This window comes from Apostichopus japonicus, chromosome 22, assembly GCF_037975245.1.
Source record: "Apostichopus japonicus isolate 1M-3 chromosome 22, ASM3797524v1, whole genome shotgun sequence".
Lineage (NCBI taxonomy): Eukaryota > Metazoa > Echinodermata > Holothuroidea > Aspidochirotida > Stichopodidae > Apostichopus > Apostichopus japonicus.
Window position 1 is genome coordinate 10,535,927 of NC_092582.1, and position 18,764 is coordinate 10,554,690.

At 52.6% G+C, this 18,764-nt stretch overlaps 1 protein-coding gene across 2 annotated transcripts in view; it reads right to left on the minus strand.

Annotated features, from left to right (window-relative positions):
- Positions 1-18,764, minus strand: part of LOC139963602 (gamma-adducin-like) — a 294,340-nt gene that overhangs the window by 74,510 nt on the left and 201,066 nt on the right. The window lies entirely within an intron of this gene.

Consider the following 18,764-nt stretch of genomic DNA (forward strand, 5'->3'; position numbering starts at 1 on the left):
CACGGGGAGCTGTAAGTATTAGTTAATCCACCCAATATCTCAGTCCATACAGTGGCGCGATGGCTTGGCGCACTGTACGAGCTGATGAGCGAGGCTCTCTTTTGCATGGGTGGTTCGAGTGCCCGGTGATGACGTCTTTTGCCGATCTTTTACAGCGAGTGCCTACACGGGGAGCTGTAAGTATTAGTTAATCCACCTAATATCTCAGTCCATACAGTGGCGCGATGGCTTGGCGCACTGTACGAGCTGATGAGCGAGGCTCTCTTTTGCATGGGTGGTTCGAGTGCCCGGTGATGACGTCTTTTGCCGATCTTTTACAGCGAGTGCCTACACGGGGAGCTGTAAGTATTAGTTAATCCACCTAATATCTCAGTCCATACAGTGGCGCGATGGCTTGGCGCACTGTACGAGCTGATGAGCGAGGCTCTCTTTTGCATCGGTGGTTCGAGTGCCCGGTGATGACGTCTTTTGCCGATCTTTTACAGCCGCGAGTGCCTACACGGGGAGCTGTAAGTATTAGTTAATCCACCTAATATCTCAGTCCATACAGTGGCGCGATGGCTTGGCGCACTGTACGAGCTGATGAGCGAGGCTCTCTTTTGCATCGGTGGTTCGAGTGCCCGGTGATGACGTCTTTTGCCGATCTTTTACAGCCGCGAGTGCGTACACGGGGAGCTGTAAGTATTAGTTAATCCACCTAATATCTCAGTCCATACAGTGGCGCGGTGGCTTGGCGCACTGTACGAGCTGATGAGCGAGGCTCTCTTTTGCATCGGTGGTTCGAGTGCCCGGTGATGACGTCTTTTGCCGATCTTTTACAGCCGCGAGTGCCTACACGGGGAGCTGTAAGTATTAGTTAATCCACCTAATATCTCAGTCCATACAGTGGCGCGATGGCTTGGCGCACTGTACGAGCTGATGAGCGAGGCTCGCTTTTGCATCGGTGGTTCGAGTGCCCGGTGATGACGTCTTTTGCCGATCTTTTACAGCCGCGAGTGCCTACACGGGGAGCTGTAAGTATTAGTTAATCCACCTAATATCCCATTCCATACAGTGGCGCGATGGCTTGGCGCACTGTACGAGCTGATGAGCGAGGCTCGCTTTTGCATCGGTGGTTCGAGTCCCCGGTGATGACGTCTTTTGCCGATCTTTTACAGCGAGTGCCTACACGGGGAGCTGTAAGTATTAGTTAATCCACCTAATATCTCAGTCCATACAGTGGCGCGATGGCTTGGCGCACTGTACGAGCTGATGAGCGAGGCTAGCTTTTGCATGGGTGGTTCGAGTGCCCGGTGATGACGTCTTTTGCCGATCTTTTACAGCGAGTGCCTACATGGGGAGCTGTAAGTATTAGTTAATCCACCTAATATCCCAGTCCATACAGTGGCGCGATGGCTTGGCGCACTGTACGAGCTGATGAGCGAGGCTCGCTTTTGCATCGGTGGTTCGAGTCCCCGGTGATGACGTCTTTTGCCGATCTTTTACAGCGAGTGATTACATGGGGAGCTGTAAGTATTAGTTAATCCACCTAATATCCCAGTCCATACAGTGGCGCGATGGCTTGGCGCACTGTACGAGCTGATGAGCGAGGCTCGCTTTTGCATCGGTGGTTCGAGTCCCCGGTGATGACGTCTTTTGCCGATCTTTTACAGCGAGTGCCTACATGGGGAGCTGTAAGTATTAGTTAATCCACCTAATATCCCAGTCCATACAGTGGCGCGATGGCTTGGCGCACTGTACGAGCTGATGAGCGAGGCTCGCTTTTGCATCGGTGGTTCGAGTCCCCGGTGATGACGTCTTTTGCCGATCTTTTACAGCCAGTGCCTACATGGGGAGCTGTAAGTATTAGTTAATCCACCTAATATCCCAGTCCATACAGTGGCGCGATGGCTTGGCGCACTGTACGAGCTGATGAGCGAGGCTCTCTTTTGCATCGGTGGTTCGAGTCCCCGGTGATGACGTCTTTTGCCGATCTTTTACAGCCAGGGCCTACATGGGGAGCTGTAAGTATTAGTTAATCCACCTAATATCCCAGTCCATACAGTGGCGCGATGGCTTGGCGCACTGTACGAGCTGATGAGCGAGGCTCTCTTTTGCATCGGTGGTTCGAGTCCCCGGTGATGACGTCTTTTGCCGATCTTTTACAGCCAGGGCCTACACGGGGAGCTGTAAGTATTAGTTAATCCACCTAATATCCCAGTCCATACAGTGGCGCGATGGCTTGGCGCACTGTACGAGCTGATGAGCGAGGCTCGCTTTTGCATCGGTGGTTCGAGTCCCCGGTGATGACGTCTTTTGCCGATCTTTTACAGCCAGTGCCTACATGGGGAGCTGTAAGTATTAGTTAATCCACCTAATATCCCAGTCCATACAGTGGCGCGATGGCTTGGCGCACTGTACGAGCTGATGAGCGAGGCTCTCTTTTGCATCGGTGGTTCGAGTCCCCGGTGATGACGTCTTTTGCCGGTCTTTTACAGCGAGTGCCTACATGGGGAGCTGTAAGTATTAGTTAATCCACCTAATATCTCAGTCCATACAGTGGCGCGATGGCTTGGCGCACTGTACGAGCTGATGAGCGAGGCTCTCTTTTGCATCGGTGGTTCGAGTCCCCGGTGATGACGTCTTTTGCCGGTCTTTTACAGCGAGTGCCTACACGGGGAGCTGTAAGTATTAGTTAATCCACCTAATATCTCAGTCCATACAGTGGCGCGATGGCTTGGCGCACTGTACGAGCTGATGAGCGAGGCTCGCTTTTGCATCGGTGGTTCGAGTGCCCGGTGATGACGTCTTTTGCCGATCTTTTACAGCCGCGAGTGCCTACACGGGGAGCTGTAAGTATTAGTTAATCCACCTAATATCCCATTCCATACAGTGGCGCGATGGCTTGGCGCACTGTACGAGCTGATGAGCGAGGCTCGCTTTTGCATCGGTGGTTCGAGTCCCCGGTGATGACGTCTTTTGCCGATCTTTTACAGCGAGTGCCTACACGGGGAGCTGTAAGTATTAGTTAATCCACCTAATATCTCAGTCCATACAGTGGCGCGATGGCTTGGCGCACTGTACGAGCTGATGAGCGAGGCTAGCTTTTGCATGGGTGGTTCGAGTGCCCGGTGATGACGTCTTTTGCCGATCTTTTACAGCGAGTGCCTACATGGGGAGCTGTAAGTATTAGTTAATCCACCTAATATCCCAGTCCATACAGTGGCGCGATGGCTTGGCGCACTGTACGAGCTGATGAGCGAGGCTCGCTTTTGCATCGGTGGTTCGAGTCCCCGGTGATGACGTCTTTTGCCGATCTTTTACAGCGAGTGATTACATGGGGAGCTGTAAGTATTAGTTAATCCACCTAATATCCCAGTCCATACAGTGGCGCGATGGCTTGGCGCACTGTACGAGCTGATGAGCGAGGCTCGCTTTTGCATCGGTGGTTCGAGTCCCCGGTGATGACGTCTTTTGCCGATCTTTTACAGCGAGTGCCTACATGGGGAGCTGTAAGTATTAGTTAATCCACCTAATATCCCAGTCCATACAGTGGCGCGATGGCTTGGCGCACTGTACGAGCTGATGAGCGAGGCTCGCTTTTGCATCGGTGGTTCGAGTCCCCGGTGATGACGTCTTTTGCCGATCTTTTACAGCCAGTGCCTACATGGGGAGCTGTAAGTATTAGTTAATCCACCTAATATCCCAGTCCATACAGTGGCGCGATGGCTTGGCGCACTGTACGAGCTGATGAGCGAGGCTCTCTTTTGCATCGGTGGTTCGAGTCCCCGGTGATGACGTCTTTTGCCGATCTTTTACAGCCAGGGCCTACACGGGGAGCTGTAAGTATTAGTTAATCCACCTAATATCCCAGTCCATACAGTGGCGCGATGGCTTGGCGCACTGTACGAGCTGATGAGCGAGGCTCTCTTTTGCATCGGTGGTTCGAGTCCCCGGTGATGACGTCTTTTGCCGATCTTTTACAGCCAGGGCCTACACGGGGAGCTGTAAGTATTAGTTAATCCACCTAATATCCCAGTCCATACAGTGGCGCGATGGCTTGGCGCACTGTACGAGCTGATGAGCGAGGCTCGCTTTTGCATCGGTGGTTCGAGTCCCCGGTGATGACGTCTTTTGCCGATCTTTTACAGCCAGTGCCTACATGGGGAGCTGTAAGTATTAGTTAATCCACCTAATATCCCAGTCCATACAGTGGCGCGATGGCTTGGCGCACTGTACGAGCTGATGAGCGAGGCTCTCTTTTGCATCGGTGGTTCGAGTCCCCGGTGATGACGTCTTTTGCCGGTCTTTTACAGCGAGTGCCTACATGGGGAGCTGTAAGTATTAGTTAATCCACCTAATATCTCAGTCCATACAGTGGCGCGATGGCTTGGCGCACTGTACGAGCTGATGAGCGAGGCTCTCTTTTGCATCGGTGGTTCGAGTCCCCGGTGATGACGTCTTTTGCCGGTCTTTTACAGCGAGTGCCTACATGGGGAGCTGTAAGTATTAGTTAATCCACCTAATATCTCAGTCCATACAGTGGCGCGATGGCTTGGCGCACTGTACGAGCTGATGAGCGAGGCTCTCTTTTGCATCGGTGGTTCGAGTCCCCGGTGATGACGTCTTTTGCCGGTCTTTTACAGCGAGTGCCTACATGGGGAGCTGTAAGTATTAGTTAATCCACCTAATATCTCAGTCCATACAGTGGCGCGATGGCTTGGCGCACTGTACGAGCTGATGAGCGAGGCTCTCTTTTGCATCGGTGGTTCGAGTCCCCGGTGATGACGTCTTTTGCCGATCTTTTACAGCGAGTGATTACATGGGGAGCTGTAAGTATTAGTTAATCCACCTAATATCCCAGTCCATACAGTGGCGCGATGGCTTGGCGCACTGTACGAGCTGATGAGCGAGGCTCGCTTTTGCATCGGTGGTTCGAGTCCCCGGTGATGACGTCTTTTGCCGATCTTTTACAGCGAGTGCCTACATGGGGAGCTGTAAGTATTAGTTAATCCACCTAATATCCCAGTCCATACAGTGGCGCGATGGCTTGGCGCACTGTACGAGCTGATGAGCGAGGCTCGCTTTTGCATCGGTGGTTCGAGTCCCCGGTGATGACGTCTTTTGCCGATCTTTTACAGCCAGTGCCTACATGGGGAGCTGTAAGTATTAGTTAATCCACCTAATATCCCAGTCCATACAGTGGCGCGATGGCTTGGCGCACTGTACGAGCTGATGAGCGAGGCTCTCTTTTGCATCGGTGGTTCGAGTCCCCGGTGATGACGTCTTTTGCCGATCTTTTACAGCGAGTGCCTACATGGGGAGCTGTAAGTATTAGTTAATCCACCTAATATCTCAGTCCATACAGTGGCGCGATGGCTTGGCGCACTGTACGAGCTGATGAGCGAGGCTCTCTTTTGCATCGGTGGTTCGAGTCCCCGGTGATGACGTCTTTTGCCGGTCTTTTACAGCGAGTGCCTACATGGGGAGCTGTAAGTATTAGTTAATCCACCTAATATCTCAGTCCATACAGTGGCGCGATGGCTTGGCGCACTGTACGAGCTGATGAGCGAGGCTCTCTTTTGCATCGGTGGTTCGAGTCCCCGGTGATGACGTCTTTTGCCGGTCTTTTACAGCGAGTGCCTACATGGGGAGCTGTAAGTATTAGTTAATCCACCTAATATCTCAGTCCATACAGTGGCGCGATGGCTTGGCGCACTGTACGAGCTGATGAGCGAGGCTCTCTTTTGCATCGGTGGTTCGAGTCCCCGGTGATGACGTCTTTTGCCGGTCTTTTACAGCGAGTGCCTACATGGGGAGCTGTAAGTATTAGTTAATCCACCTAATATCTCAGTCCATACAGTGGCGCGATGGCTTGGCGCACTGTACGAGCTGATGAGCGAGGCTCTCTTTTGCATCGGTGGTTCGAGTCCCCGGTGATGACGTCTTTTGCCGATCTTTTACAGCGAGTGCCTACATGGGGAGCTGTAAGTATTAGTTAATCCACCTAATATCTCAGTCCATACAGTGGCGCGATGGCTTGGCGCACTGTACGAGCTGATGAGCGAGGCTCTCTTTTGCATCGGTGGTTCGAGTCCCCGGTGATGACGTCTTTTGCCGGTCTTTTACAGCGAGTGCCTACATGGGGAGCTGTAAGTATTAGTTAATCCACCTAATATCTCAGTCCATACAGTGGCGCGATGGCTTGGCGCACTGTACGAGCTGATGAGCGAGGCTCTCTTTTGCATCGGTGGTTCGAGTCCCCGGTGATGACGTCTTTTGCCGGTCTTTTACAGCGAGTGCCTACATGGGGAGCTGTAAGTATTAGTTAATCCACCTAATATCTCAGTCCATACAGTGGCGCGATGGCTTGGCGCACTGTACGAGCTGATGAGCGAGGCTCTCTTTTGCATCGGTGGTTCGAGTCCCCGGTGATGACGTCTTTTGCCGGTCTTTTACAGCGAGTGCCTACATGGGGAGCTGTAAGTATTAGTTAATCCACCTAATATCTCAGTCCATACAGTGGCGCGATGGCTTGGCGCACTGTACGAGCTGATGAGCGAGGCTCTCTTTTGCATCGGTGGTTCGAGTCCCCGGTGATGACGTCTTTTGCCGGTCTTTTACAGCGAGTGCCTACATGGGGAGCTGTAAGTATTAGTTAATCCACCTAATATCTCAGTCCATACAGTGGCGCGATGGCTTGGCGCACTGTACGAGCTGATGAGCGAGGCTCTCTTTTGCATCGGTGGTTCGAGTCCCCGGTGATGACGTCTTTTGCCGGTCTTTTACAGCGAGTGCCTACATGGGGAGCTGTAAGTATTAGTTAATCCACCTAATATCTCAGTCCATACAGTGGCGCGATGGCTTGGCGCACTGTACGAGCTGATGAGCGAGGCTCTCTTTTGCATCGGTGGTTCGAGTCCCCGGTGATGACGTCTTTTGCCGGTCTTTTACAGCGAGTGCCTACATGGGGAGCTGTAAGTATTAGTTAATCCACCTAATATCTCAGTCCATACAGTGGCGCGATGGCTTGGCGCACTGTACGAGCTGATGAGCGAGGCTCTCTTTTGCATCGGTGGTTCGAGTCCCCGGTGATGACGTCTTTTGCCGGTCTTTTACAGCGAGTGCCTACATGGGGAGCTGTAAGTATTAGTTAATCCACCTAATATCTCAGTCCATACAGTGGCGCGATGGCTTGGCGCACTGTACGAGCTGATGAGCGAGGCTCTCTTTTGCATCGGTGGTTCGAGTCCCCGGTGATGACGTCTTTTGCCGGTCTTTTACAGCGAGTGCCTACATGGGGAGCTGTAAGTATTAGTTAATCCACCTAATATCTCAGTCCATACAGTGGCGCGATGGCTTGGCGCACTGTACGAGCTGATGAGCGAGGCTCTCTTTTGCATCGGTGGTTCGAGTCCCCGGTGATGACGTCTTTTGCCGGTCTTTTACAGCGAGTGCCTACATGGGGAGCTGTAAGTATTAGTTAATCCACCTAATATCTCAGTCCATACAGTGGCGCGATGGCTTGGCGCACTGTACGAGCTGATGAGCGAGGCTCTCTTTTGCATCGGTGGTTCGAGTCCCCGGTGATGACGTCTTTTGCCGGTCTTTTACAGCGAGTGCCTACATGGGGAGCTGTAAGTATTAGTTAATCCACCTAATATCTCAGTCCATACAGTGGCGCGATGGCTTGGCGCACTGTACGAGCTGATGAGCGAGGCTCTCTTTTGCATCGGTGGTTCGAGTCCCCGGTGATGACGTCTTTTGCCGGTCTTTTACAGCGAGTGCCTACATGGGGAGCTGTAAGTATTAGTTAATCCACCTAATATCTCAGTCCATACAGTGGCGCGATGGCTTGGCGCACTGTACGAGCTGATGAGCGAGGCTCTCTTTTGCATCGGTGGTTCGAGTCCCCGGTGATGACGTCTTTTGCCGGTCTTTTACAGCGAGTGCCTACATGGGGAGCTGTAAGTATTAGTTAATCCACCTAATATCTCAGTCCATACAGTGGCGCGATGGCTTGGCGCACTGTACGAGCTGATGAGCGAGGCTCTCTTTTGCATCGGTGGTTCGAGTCCCCGGTGATGACGTCTTTTGCCGGTCTTTTACAGCGAGTGCCTACATGGGGAGCTGTAAGTATTAGTTAATCCACCTAATATCTCAGTCCATACAGTGGCGCGATGGCTTGGCGCACTGTACGAGCTGATGAGCGAGGCTCTCTTTTGCATCGGTGGTTCGAGTCCCCGGTGATGACGTCTTTTGCCGGTCTTTTACAGCGAGTGCCTACATGGGGAGCTGTAAGTATTAGTTAATCCACCTAATATCTCAGTCCATACAGTGGCGCGATGGCTTGGCGCACTGTACGAGCTGATGAGCGAGGCTCTCTTTTGCATCGGTGGTTCGAGTCCCCGGTGATGACGTCTTTTGCCGGTCTTTTACAGCGAGTGCCTACATGGGGAGCTGTAAGTATTAGTTAATCCACCTAATATCTCAGTCCATACAGTGGCGCGATGGCTTGGCGCACTGTACGAGCTGATGAGCGAGGCTCTCTTTTGCATCGGTGGTTCGAGTCCCCGGTGATGACGTCTTTTGCCGGTCTTTTACAGCGAGTGCCTACATGGGGAGCTGTAAGTATTAGTTAATCCACCTAATATCTCAGTCCATACAGTGGCGCGATGGCTTGGCGCACTGTACGAGCTGATGAGCGAGGCTCTCTTTTGCATCGGTGGTTCGAGTCCCCGGTGATGACGTCTTTTGCCGGTCTTTTACAGCGAGTGCCTACATGGGGAGCTGTAAGTATTAGTTAATCCACCTAATATCTCAGTCCATACAGTGGCGCGATGGCTTGGCGCACTGTACGAGCTGATGAGCGAGGCTCTCTTTTGCATCGGTGGTTCGAGTCCCCGGTGATGACGTCTTTTGCCGGTCTTTTACAGCGAGTGCCTACATGGGGAGCTGTAAGTATTAGTTAATCCACCTAATATCTCAGTCCATACAGTGGCGCGATGGCTTGGCGCACTGTACGAGCTGATGAGCGAGGCTCTCTTTTGCATCGGTGGTTCGAGTCCCCGGTGATGACGTCTTTTGCCGGTCTTTTACAGCGAGTGCCTACATGGGGAGCTGTAAGTATTAGTTAATCCACCTAATATCTCAGTCCATACAGTGGCGCGATGGCTTGGCGCACTGTACGAGCTGATGAGCGAGGCTCTCTTTTGCATCGGTGGTTCGAGTCCCCGGTGATGACGTCTTTTGCCGGTCTTTTACAGCGAGTGCCTACATGGGGAGCTGTAAGTATTAGTTAATCCACCTAATATCTCAGTCCATACAGTGGCGCGATGGCTTGGCGCACTGTACGAGCTGATGAGCGAGGCTCTCTTTTGCATCGGTGGTTCGAGTCCCCGGTGATGACGTCTTTTGCCGGTCTTTTACAGCGAGTGCCTACATGGGGAGCTGTAAGTATTAGTTAATCCACCTAATATCTCAGTCCATACAGTGGCGCGATGGCTTGGCGCACTGTACGAGCTGATGAGCGAGGCTCTCTTTTGCATCGGTGGTTCGAGTCCCCGGTGATGACGTCTTTTGCCGGTCTTTTACAGCGAGTGCCTACATGGGGAGCTGTAAGTATTAGTTAATCCACCTAATATCTCAGTCCATACAGTGGCGCGATGGCTTGGCGCACTGTACGAGCTGATGAGCGAGGCTCTCTTTTGCATCGGTGGTTCGAGTCCCCGGTGATGACGTCTTTTGCCGGTCTTTTTCAGCGAGTGCCTACATGGGGAGCTGTAAGTATTAGTTAATCCACCTAATATCTCAGTCCATACAGTGGCGCGATGGCTTGGCGCACTGTACGAGCTGATGAGCGAGGCTCTCTTTTGCATCGGTGGTTCGAGTCCCCGGTGATGACGTCTTTTGCCGGTCTTTTACAGCGAGTGCCTACATGGGGAGCTGTAAGTATTAGTTAATCCACCTAATATCTCAGTCCATACAGTGGCGCGGTGGCTTGGCGCACTGTACGAGCTGATGAGCGAGGCTCTCTTTTGCATCGGTGGTTCGAGTCCCCGGTGATGACGTCTTTTGCCGGTCTTTTACAGCGAGTGCCTACATGGGGAGCTGTAAGTATTAGTTAATCCACCTAATATCTCAGTCCATACAGTGGCGCGGTGGCTTGGCGCACTGTACGAGCTGATGAGCGAGGCTCTCTTTTGCATCGGTGGTTCGAGTCCCCGGTGATGACGTCTTTTGCCGGTCTTTTACAGCGAGTGCCTACATGGGGAGCTGTAAGTATTAGTTAATCCACCTAATATCTCAGTCCATACAGTGGCGCGGTGGCTTGGCGCACTGTACGAGCTGATGAGCGAGGCTCTCTTTTGCATCGGTGGTTCGAGTCCCCGGTGATGACGTCTTTTGCCGGTCTTTTACAGCGAGTGCCTACATGGGGAGCTGTAAGTATTAGTTAATCCACCTAATATCTCAGTCCATACAGTGGCGCGGTGGCTTGGCGCACTGTACGAGCTGATGAGCGAGGCTCTCTTTTGCATCGGTGGTTCGAGTCCCCGGTGATGACGTCTTTTGCCGGTCTTTTACAGCGAGTGCCTACATGGGGAGCTGTAAGTATTAGTTAATCCACCTAATATCTCAGTCCATACAGTGGCGCGGTGGCTTGGCGCACTGTACGAGCTGATGAGCGAGGCTCTCTTTTGCATCGGTGGTTCGAGTCCCCGGTGATGACGTCTTTTGCCGGTCTTTTACAGCGAGTGCCTACATGGGGAGCTGTAAGTATTAGTTAATCCACCTAATATCTCAGTCCATACAGTGGCGCGGTGGCTTGGCGCACTGTACGAGCTGATGAGCGAGGCTCTCTTTTGCATCGGTGGTTCGAGTCCCCGGTGATGACGTCTTTTGCCGGTCTTTTACAGCGAGTGCCTACATGGGGAGCTGTAAGTATTAGTTAATCCACCTAATATCTCAGTCCATACAGTGGCGCGGTGGCTTGGCGCACTGTACGAGCTGATGAGCGAGGCTCTCTTTTGCATCGGTGGTTCGAGTCCCCGGTGATGACGTCTTTTGCCGGTCTTTTACAGCGAGTGCCTACATGGGGAGCTGTAAGTATTAGTTAATCCACCTAATATCTCAGTCCATACAGTGGCGCGGTGGCTTGGCGCACTGTAAGAGCTGATGAGCGAGGCTCTCTTTTGCATCGGTGGTTCGAGTCCCCGGTGATGACGTCTTTTGCCGGTCTTTTACAGCCAGTGCCTACATGGGGAGCTGTAAGTATTAGTTAATCCACCTAATATGTCAGTCCATACAGTGGCGCGGTGGCTTGGCGCACTGTACGAGCTGATGAGCGAGGCTCTCTTTTGCATCGGTGGTTCGAGTCCCCGGTGATGACGTCTTTTGCCGGTCTTTTACAGCGAGTGCCTACATGGGGAGCTGTAAGTATTAGTTAATCCACCTAATATCTCAGTCCATACAGTGGCGCGGTGGCTTGGCGCACTGTACGAGCTGATGAGCGAGGCTCTCTTTTGCATCGGTGGTTCGAGTCCCCGGTGATGACGTCTTTTGCCGGTCTTTTACAGCGAGTGCCTACATGGGGAGCTGTAAGTATTAGTTAATCCACCTAATATCTCAGTCCATACAGTGGCGCGGTGGCTTGGCGCACTGTACGAGCTGATGAGCGAGGCTCTCTTTTGCATCGGTGGTTCGAGTCCCCGGTGATGACGTCTTTTGCCGGTCTTTTACAGCGAGTGCCTACATGGGGAGCTGTAAGTATTAGTTAATCCACCTAATATCTCAGTCCATACAGTGGCGCGGTGGCTTGGCGCACTGTACGAGCTGATGAGCGAGGCTCTCTTTTGCATCGGTGGTTCGAGTCCCCGGTGATGACGTCTTTTGCCGGTCTTTTACAGCGAGTGCCTACATGGGGAGCTGTAAGTATTAGTTAATCCACCTAATATCTCAGTCCATACAGTGGCGCGGTGGCTTGGCGCACTGTACGAGCTGATGAGCGAGGCTCTCTTTTGCATCGGTGGTTCGAGTCCCCGGTGATGACGTCTTTTGCCGGTCTTTTACAGCGAGTGCCTACATGGGGAGCTGTAAGTATTAGTTAATCCACCTAATATCTCAGTCCATACAGTGGCGCGGTGGCTTGGCGCACTGTACGAGCTGATGAGCGAGGCTCTCTTTTGCATCGGTGGTTCGAGTCCCCGGTGATGACGTCTTTTGCCGGTCTTTTACAGCGAGTGCCTACATGGGGAGCTGTAAGTATTAGTTAATCCACCTAATATCTCAGTCCATACAGTGGCGCGGTGGCTTGGCGCACTGTACGAGCTGATGAGCGAGGCTCTCTTTTGCATCGGTGGTTCGAGTCCCCGGTGATGACGTCTTTTGCCGGTCTTTTACAGCGAGTGCCTACATGGGGAGCTGTAAGTATTAGTTAATCCACCTAATATCTCAGTCCATACAGTGGCGCGGTGGCTTGGCGCACTGTACGAGCTGATGAGCGAGGCTCTCTTTTGCATCGGTGGTTCGAGTCCCCGGTGATGACGTCTTTTGCCGGTCTTTTACAGCGAGTGCCTACATGGGGAGCTGTAAGTATTAGTTAATCCACCTAATATCTCAGTCCATACAGTGGCGCGGTGGCTTGGCGCACTGTACGAGCTGATGAGCGAGGCTCTCTTTTGCATCGGTGGTTCGAGTCCCCGGTGATGACGTCTTTTGCCGGTCTTTTACAGCGAATGCCTACATGGGGAGCTGTAAGTATTAGTTAATCCACCTAATATCTCAGTCCATACAGTGGCGCAGTGGCTTGGCGCACTGTACGAGCTGATGAGCGAGGCTCTCTTTTGCATCGGTGGTTCGAGTCCCCGGTGATGACGTCTTTTGCCGGTCTTTTACAGCGAGTGCCTACATGGGGAGCTGTAAGTATTAGTTAATCCACCTAATATCTCAGTCCATACAGTGGCGCGGTGGCTTGGCGCACTGTACGAGCTGATGAGCGAGGCTCTCTTTTGCATCGGTGGTTCGAGTCCCCGGTGATGACGTCTTTTGCCGGTCTTTTACAGCCAGTGCCTACATGGGGAGCTGTAAGTATTAGTTAATCCACCTAATATCTCAGTCCATACAGTGGCGCGGTGGCTTGGCGCACTGTACGAGCTGATGAGCGAGGCTCTCTTTTGCATCGGTGGTTCGAGTCCCCGGTGATGACGTCTTTTGCCGGTCTTTTACAGCGAGTGCCTACATGGGGAGCTGTAAGTATTAGTTAATCCACCTAATATCTCAGTCCATACAGTGGCGCGGTGGCTTGGCGCACTGTACGAGCTGATGAGCGAGGCTCTCTTTTGCATCGGTGGTTCGAGTCCCCGGTGATGACGTCTTTTGCCGGTCTTTTACAGCGAGTGCCTACATGGGGAGCTGTAAGTATTAGTTAATCCACCTAATATTTCAGTCCATACAGTGGCGCGGTGGCTTGGCGCACTGTACGAGCTGATGAGCGAGGCTCTCTTTTGCATCGGTGGTTCGAGTCCCCGGTGATGACGTCTTTTGCCGGTCTTTTACAGCGAGTGCCTCCATGGGGAGCTGTAAGTATTAGTTAATCCACCTAATATCTCAGTCCATACAGTGGCGCGGTGGCTTGGCGCACTGTACGAGCTGATGAGCGAGGCTCTCTTTTGCATCGGTGGTTCGAGTCCCCGGTGATGACGTCTTTTGCCGGTCTTTTACAGCGAGTGGCTACATGGGGAGCTGTAAGTATTAGTTAATCCGCCTAATATCTCAGTCCATACAGTGGCGCGGTGGCTTGGCGCACTGTACGAGCTGATGAGCGAGGCTCTCTTTTGCATCGGTGGTTCGAGTCCCCGGTGATGACGTCTTTTGCCGGTCTTTTACAGCGAGTGGCTACATGGGGAGCTGTAAGTATTAGTTAATCCGCCTAATATCTCAGTCCATACAGTGGCGCGGTGGCTTGGCGCACTGTACGAGCTGATGAGCGAGGCTCTCTTTTGCATCGGTGGTTCGAGTCCCCGGTGATGACGTCTTTTGCCGGTCTTTTACAGCGAGTGCCTACATGGGGAACTGTAAGTATTAGTTAATCCGCCTAATATCTCAGTCCATACAGTGGCGCGGTGGCTTGGCGCACTGTACGAGCTGATGAGCGAGGCTCTCTTTTGCATCGGTGGTTCGAGTCCCCGGTGATGACGTCTTTTGCCGGTCTTTTACAGCGAGTGCCTACATGGGGAGCTGTAAGTATTAGTTAATCCACCTAATATCTCAGTCCATACAGTGGCGCGGTGGCTTGGCGCACTGTACGAGCTGATGAGCGAGGCTCTCTTTTGCATCGGTGGTTCGAGTCCCCGGTGATGACGTCTTTTGCCGGTCTTTTACGGCGAGTGCCTACATGGGGAGCTGTAAGTATTAGTTAATCCACCTAATATCTCAGTCCATACAGTGGCGCGGTGGCTTGGCGCACTGTACGAGCTGATGAGCGAGGCTCTCTTTTGCATCGGTGGTTCGAGTCCCCGGTGATGACGTCTTTTGCCGGTCTTTTACGGCGAGTGCCTACATGGGGAGCTGTAAGTATTAGTTAATCCACCTAATATCTCAGTCCATACAGTGGCGCGGTGGCTTGGCGCACTGTACGAGCTGATGAGCGAGGCTCTCTTTTGCATCGGTGGTTCGAGTCCCCGGTGATGACGTCTTTTACCGGTCTTTTACGGCGAGTGCCTACATGGGGAGCTGTAAGTATTAGTTAATCCACCTAATATCTCAGTCCATACAGTGGCGCGGTGGCTTGGCGCACTGTACGAGCTGATGAGCGAGGCTCTCTTTTGCATCGGTGGTTCGAGTCCCCGGTGATGACGTCTTTTGCCGGTCTTTTACGGCGAGTGCCTACATGGGGAGCTGTAAGTATTAGTTAATCCACCTAATATCTCAGTCCATACAGTGGCGCGGTGGCTTGGCGCACTGTACGAGCTGATGAGCGAGGCTCTCTTTTGCATCGGTGGTTCGAGTCCCCGGTGATGACGTCTTTTGCCGGTCTTTTACGGCGAGTGCCTACATGGGGAGCTGTAAGTATTAGTTAATCCACCTAATATCTCAGTCCATACAGTGGCGCGGTGGCTTGGCGCACTGTACGAGCTGATGAGCGAGGCTCTCTTTTGCATCGGTGGTTCGAGTCCCCGGTGATGACGTCTTTTGCCGGTCTTTTACGGCCAGTGCCTACATGGGGAGCTGTAAGTATTAGTTAATCCGCCTAACATCTCAGTCCATACAGTGGCGCGATGGCTTGGCGCACTGTACGAGCTGATGAGCGAGGCTCTCTTTTGCATCGGTGGTTCGAGTCCCCGGTGATGACGTCTTTTGCCGATCTTTTACAGCGAGTGCCTACATGGGGAGCTGTAAGTATTAGTTAATCCGCCTAATATCTCAGTCCATACAGTGGCGCGATGGCTTGGCGCACTGTACGAGCTGATGAGCGAGGCTCTCTTTTGCATCGGTGGTTCGAGTCCCCGGTGATGACGTCTTTTGCCGGTCTTTTACAGCGAGTGCCTACATGGGGAGCTGTAAGTATTAGTTAATCCGCCTAATATCTCAGTCCATACAGTGGCGCGATGGCTTGGCGCACTGTACGAGCTGATGAGCGAGGCTCTCTTTTGCATCGGTGGTTCGAGTCCCCGGTGATGACGTCTTTTGCCGGTCTTTTACAGCGAGTGCCTACATGGGGAGCTGTAAGTATTAGTTAATCCACCTAATATCTCAGTCCATACAGTGGCGCGGTGGCTTGGCGCACTGTACGAGCTGATGAGCGAGGCTCTCTTTTGCATCGGTGGTTCGAGTCCCCGGTGATGACGTCTTTTGCCGGTCTTTTACAGCGAGTGCCTACATGGGGAGCTGTAAGTATTAGTTAATCCACCTAATATCTCAGTCCATACAGTGGCGCGGTGGCTTGGCGCACTGTACGAGCTGATGAGCGAGGCTCTCTTTTGCATCGGTGGTTCGAGTCCCCGGTGATGACGTCTTTTGCCGGTCTTTTACGGCGAGTGCCTACATGGGGAGCTGTAAGTATTAGTTAATCCACCTAATATCTCAGTCCATACAGTGGCGCGGTGGCTTGGCGCACTGTACGAGCTGATGAGCGAGGCTCTCTTTTGCATCGGTGGTTCGAGTCCCCGGTGATGACGTCTTTTGCCGGTCTTTTACGGCGAGTGCCTACATGGGGAGCTGTAAGTATTAGTTAATCCACCTAATATCTCAGTCCATACAGTGGCGCGGTGGCTTGGCGCACTGTACGAGCTGATGAGCGAGGCTCTCTTTTGCATCGGTGGTTCGAGTCCCCGGTGATGACGTCTTTTACCGGTCTTTTACGGCGAGTGCCTACATGGGGAGCTGTAAGTATTAGTTAATCCACCTAATATCTCAGTCCATACAGTGGCGCGGTGGCTTGGCGCACTGTACGAGCTGATGAGCGAGGCTCTCTTTTGCATCGGTGGTTCGAGTCCCCGGTGATGACGTCTTTTACCGGTCTTTTACGGCGAGTGCCTACATGGGGAGCTGTAAGTATTAGTTAATCCACCTAATATCTCAGTCCATACAGTGGCGCGGTGGCTTGGCGCACTGTACGAGCTGATGAGCGAGGCTCTCTTTTGCATCGGTGGTTCGAGTCCCCGGTGATGACGTCTTTTGCCGGTCTTTTACGGCGAGTGCCTACATGGGGAGCTGTAAGTATTAGTTAATCCACCTAATATCTCAGTCCATACAGTGGCGCGGTGGCTTGGCGCACTGTACGAGCTGATGAGCGAGGCTCTCTTTTGCATCGGTGGTTCGAGTCCCCGGTGATGACGTCTTTTGCCGGTCTTTTACAGCCAGTGCCTACATGGGGAGCTGTAAGTATTAGTTAATCCACCTAATATCTCAGTCCATACAGTGGCGCGATGGCTTGGCGCACTGTACGAGCTGATGAGCGAGGCTCTCTTTTGCATCGGTGGTTCGAGTCCCCGGTGATGACGTCTTTTGCCGGTCTTTTACGGCCAGTGCCTACATGGGGAGCTGTAAGTATTAGTTAATCCACCTAATATCTCAGTCCATACAGTGGCGCGGTGGCTTGGCGCACTGTACGAGCTGATGAGCGAGGCTCTCTTTTGCATCGGTGGTTCGAGTCCCCGGTGATGACGTCTTTTGCCGGTCTTTTACGGCCAGTGCCTACATGGGGAGCTGTAAGTATTAGTTAATCCACCTAATATCTCAGTCCATACAGTGGCGCGGTGGCTTGGCGCACTGTACGAGCTGATGAGCGAGGCTCTCTTTTGCATCGGTGGTTCGAGTCCCCGGTGATGACGTCTTTTGCCGGTCTTTTACGGCGAGTGCCTACATGGGGAGCTGTAAGTATTAGTTAATCCACCTAATATCTCAGTCCATACAGTGGCGCGGTGGCTTGGCGCACTGTACGAGCTGATGAGCGAGGCTCTCTTTTGCATCGGTGGTTCGAGTCCCCGGTGATGACGTCTTTTGCCGGTCTTTTACGGCCAGTGCCTACATGGGGAGCTGTAAGTATTAGTTAATCCGCCTAACATCTCAGTCCATACAGTGGCGCGATGGCTTGGCGCACTGTACGAGCTGATGAGCGAGGCTCTCTTTTGCATCGGTGGTTCGAGTCCCCGGTGATGACGTCTTTTGCCGATCTTTTACGGCCAGTGCCTACATGGGGAGCTGTAAGTATTAGTTAATCCGCCTAACATCTCAGTCCATACAGTGGCGCGATGGCTTGGCGCACTGTACGAGCTGATGAGCGAGGCTCTCTTTTGCATCGGTGGTTCGAGTCCCCGGTGATGACGTCTTTTGCCGATCTTTTACAGCCAGTGCCTACATGGGGAGCTGTAAGTATTAGTTAATCCGCCTAACATCTCAGTCCATACAGTGGCGCGATGGCTTGGCGCACTGTACGAGCTGATGAGCGAGGCTCTCTTTTGCATCGGTGGTTCGAGTCCCCGGTGATGACGTCTTTTGCCGATCTTTTACAGCCAGTGCCTACATGGGGAGCTGTAAGTATTAGTTAATCCGCCTAACATCTCAGTCCATACAGTGGCGCGACGGCTTGGCGCACTGTACGAGCTGATGAGCGAGGCTCTCTTTTGCATCGGCGGTTCGAGTCCCCGGTGATGACGTCTTTTGCCGATCTTTTACAGCCAGTGCCTACATGGGGAGCTGTAAGTATTAGTTAATCCGCCTAACATCTCAGTCCATACAGTGGCGCGACGGCTTGGCGCACTGTACGAGCTGATGAGCGAGGCTCTCTTTTGCATCGGCGGTTCGAGTCCCCGGTGATGACGTCTTTTGCCGATCTTTTACAGCCAGTGCCTACATGGGGAGCTGTAAGTATTAGTTAATCCGCCTAACATCTCAGTCCATACAGTGGCGCGACGGCTTGGCGCACTGTACGAGCTGATGAGCGAGGCTCTCTTTTGCATCGGCGGTTCGAGTCCCCGGTGATGACGTCTTTTGCCGATCTTTTACAGCCAGTGCCTACATGGGGAGCTGTAAGTATTAGTTAATCCGCCTAACATCTCAGTCCATACAGTGGCGCGATGGCTTGGCGCACTGTACGAGCTGATGAGCGAGGCTCTCTTTTGCATCGGCGGTTCGAGTCCCCGGTGATGACGTCTTTTGCCGATCTTTTACAGCCAGTGCCTACATGGGGAGCTGTAAGTATTAGTTAATCCGCCTAACATCTCAGTCCATACAGTGGCGCGATGGCTTGGCGCACTGTACGAGCTGATGAGCGAGGCTCTCTTTTG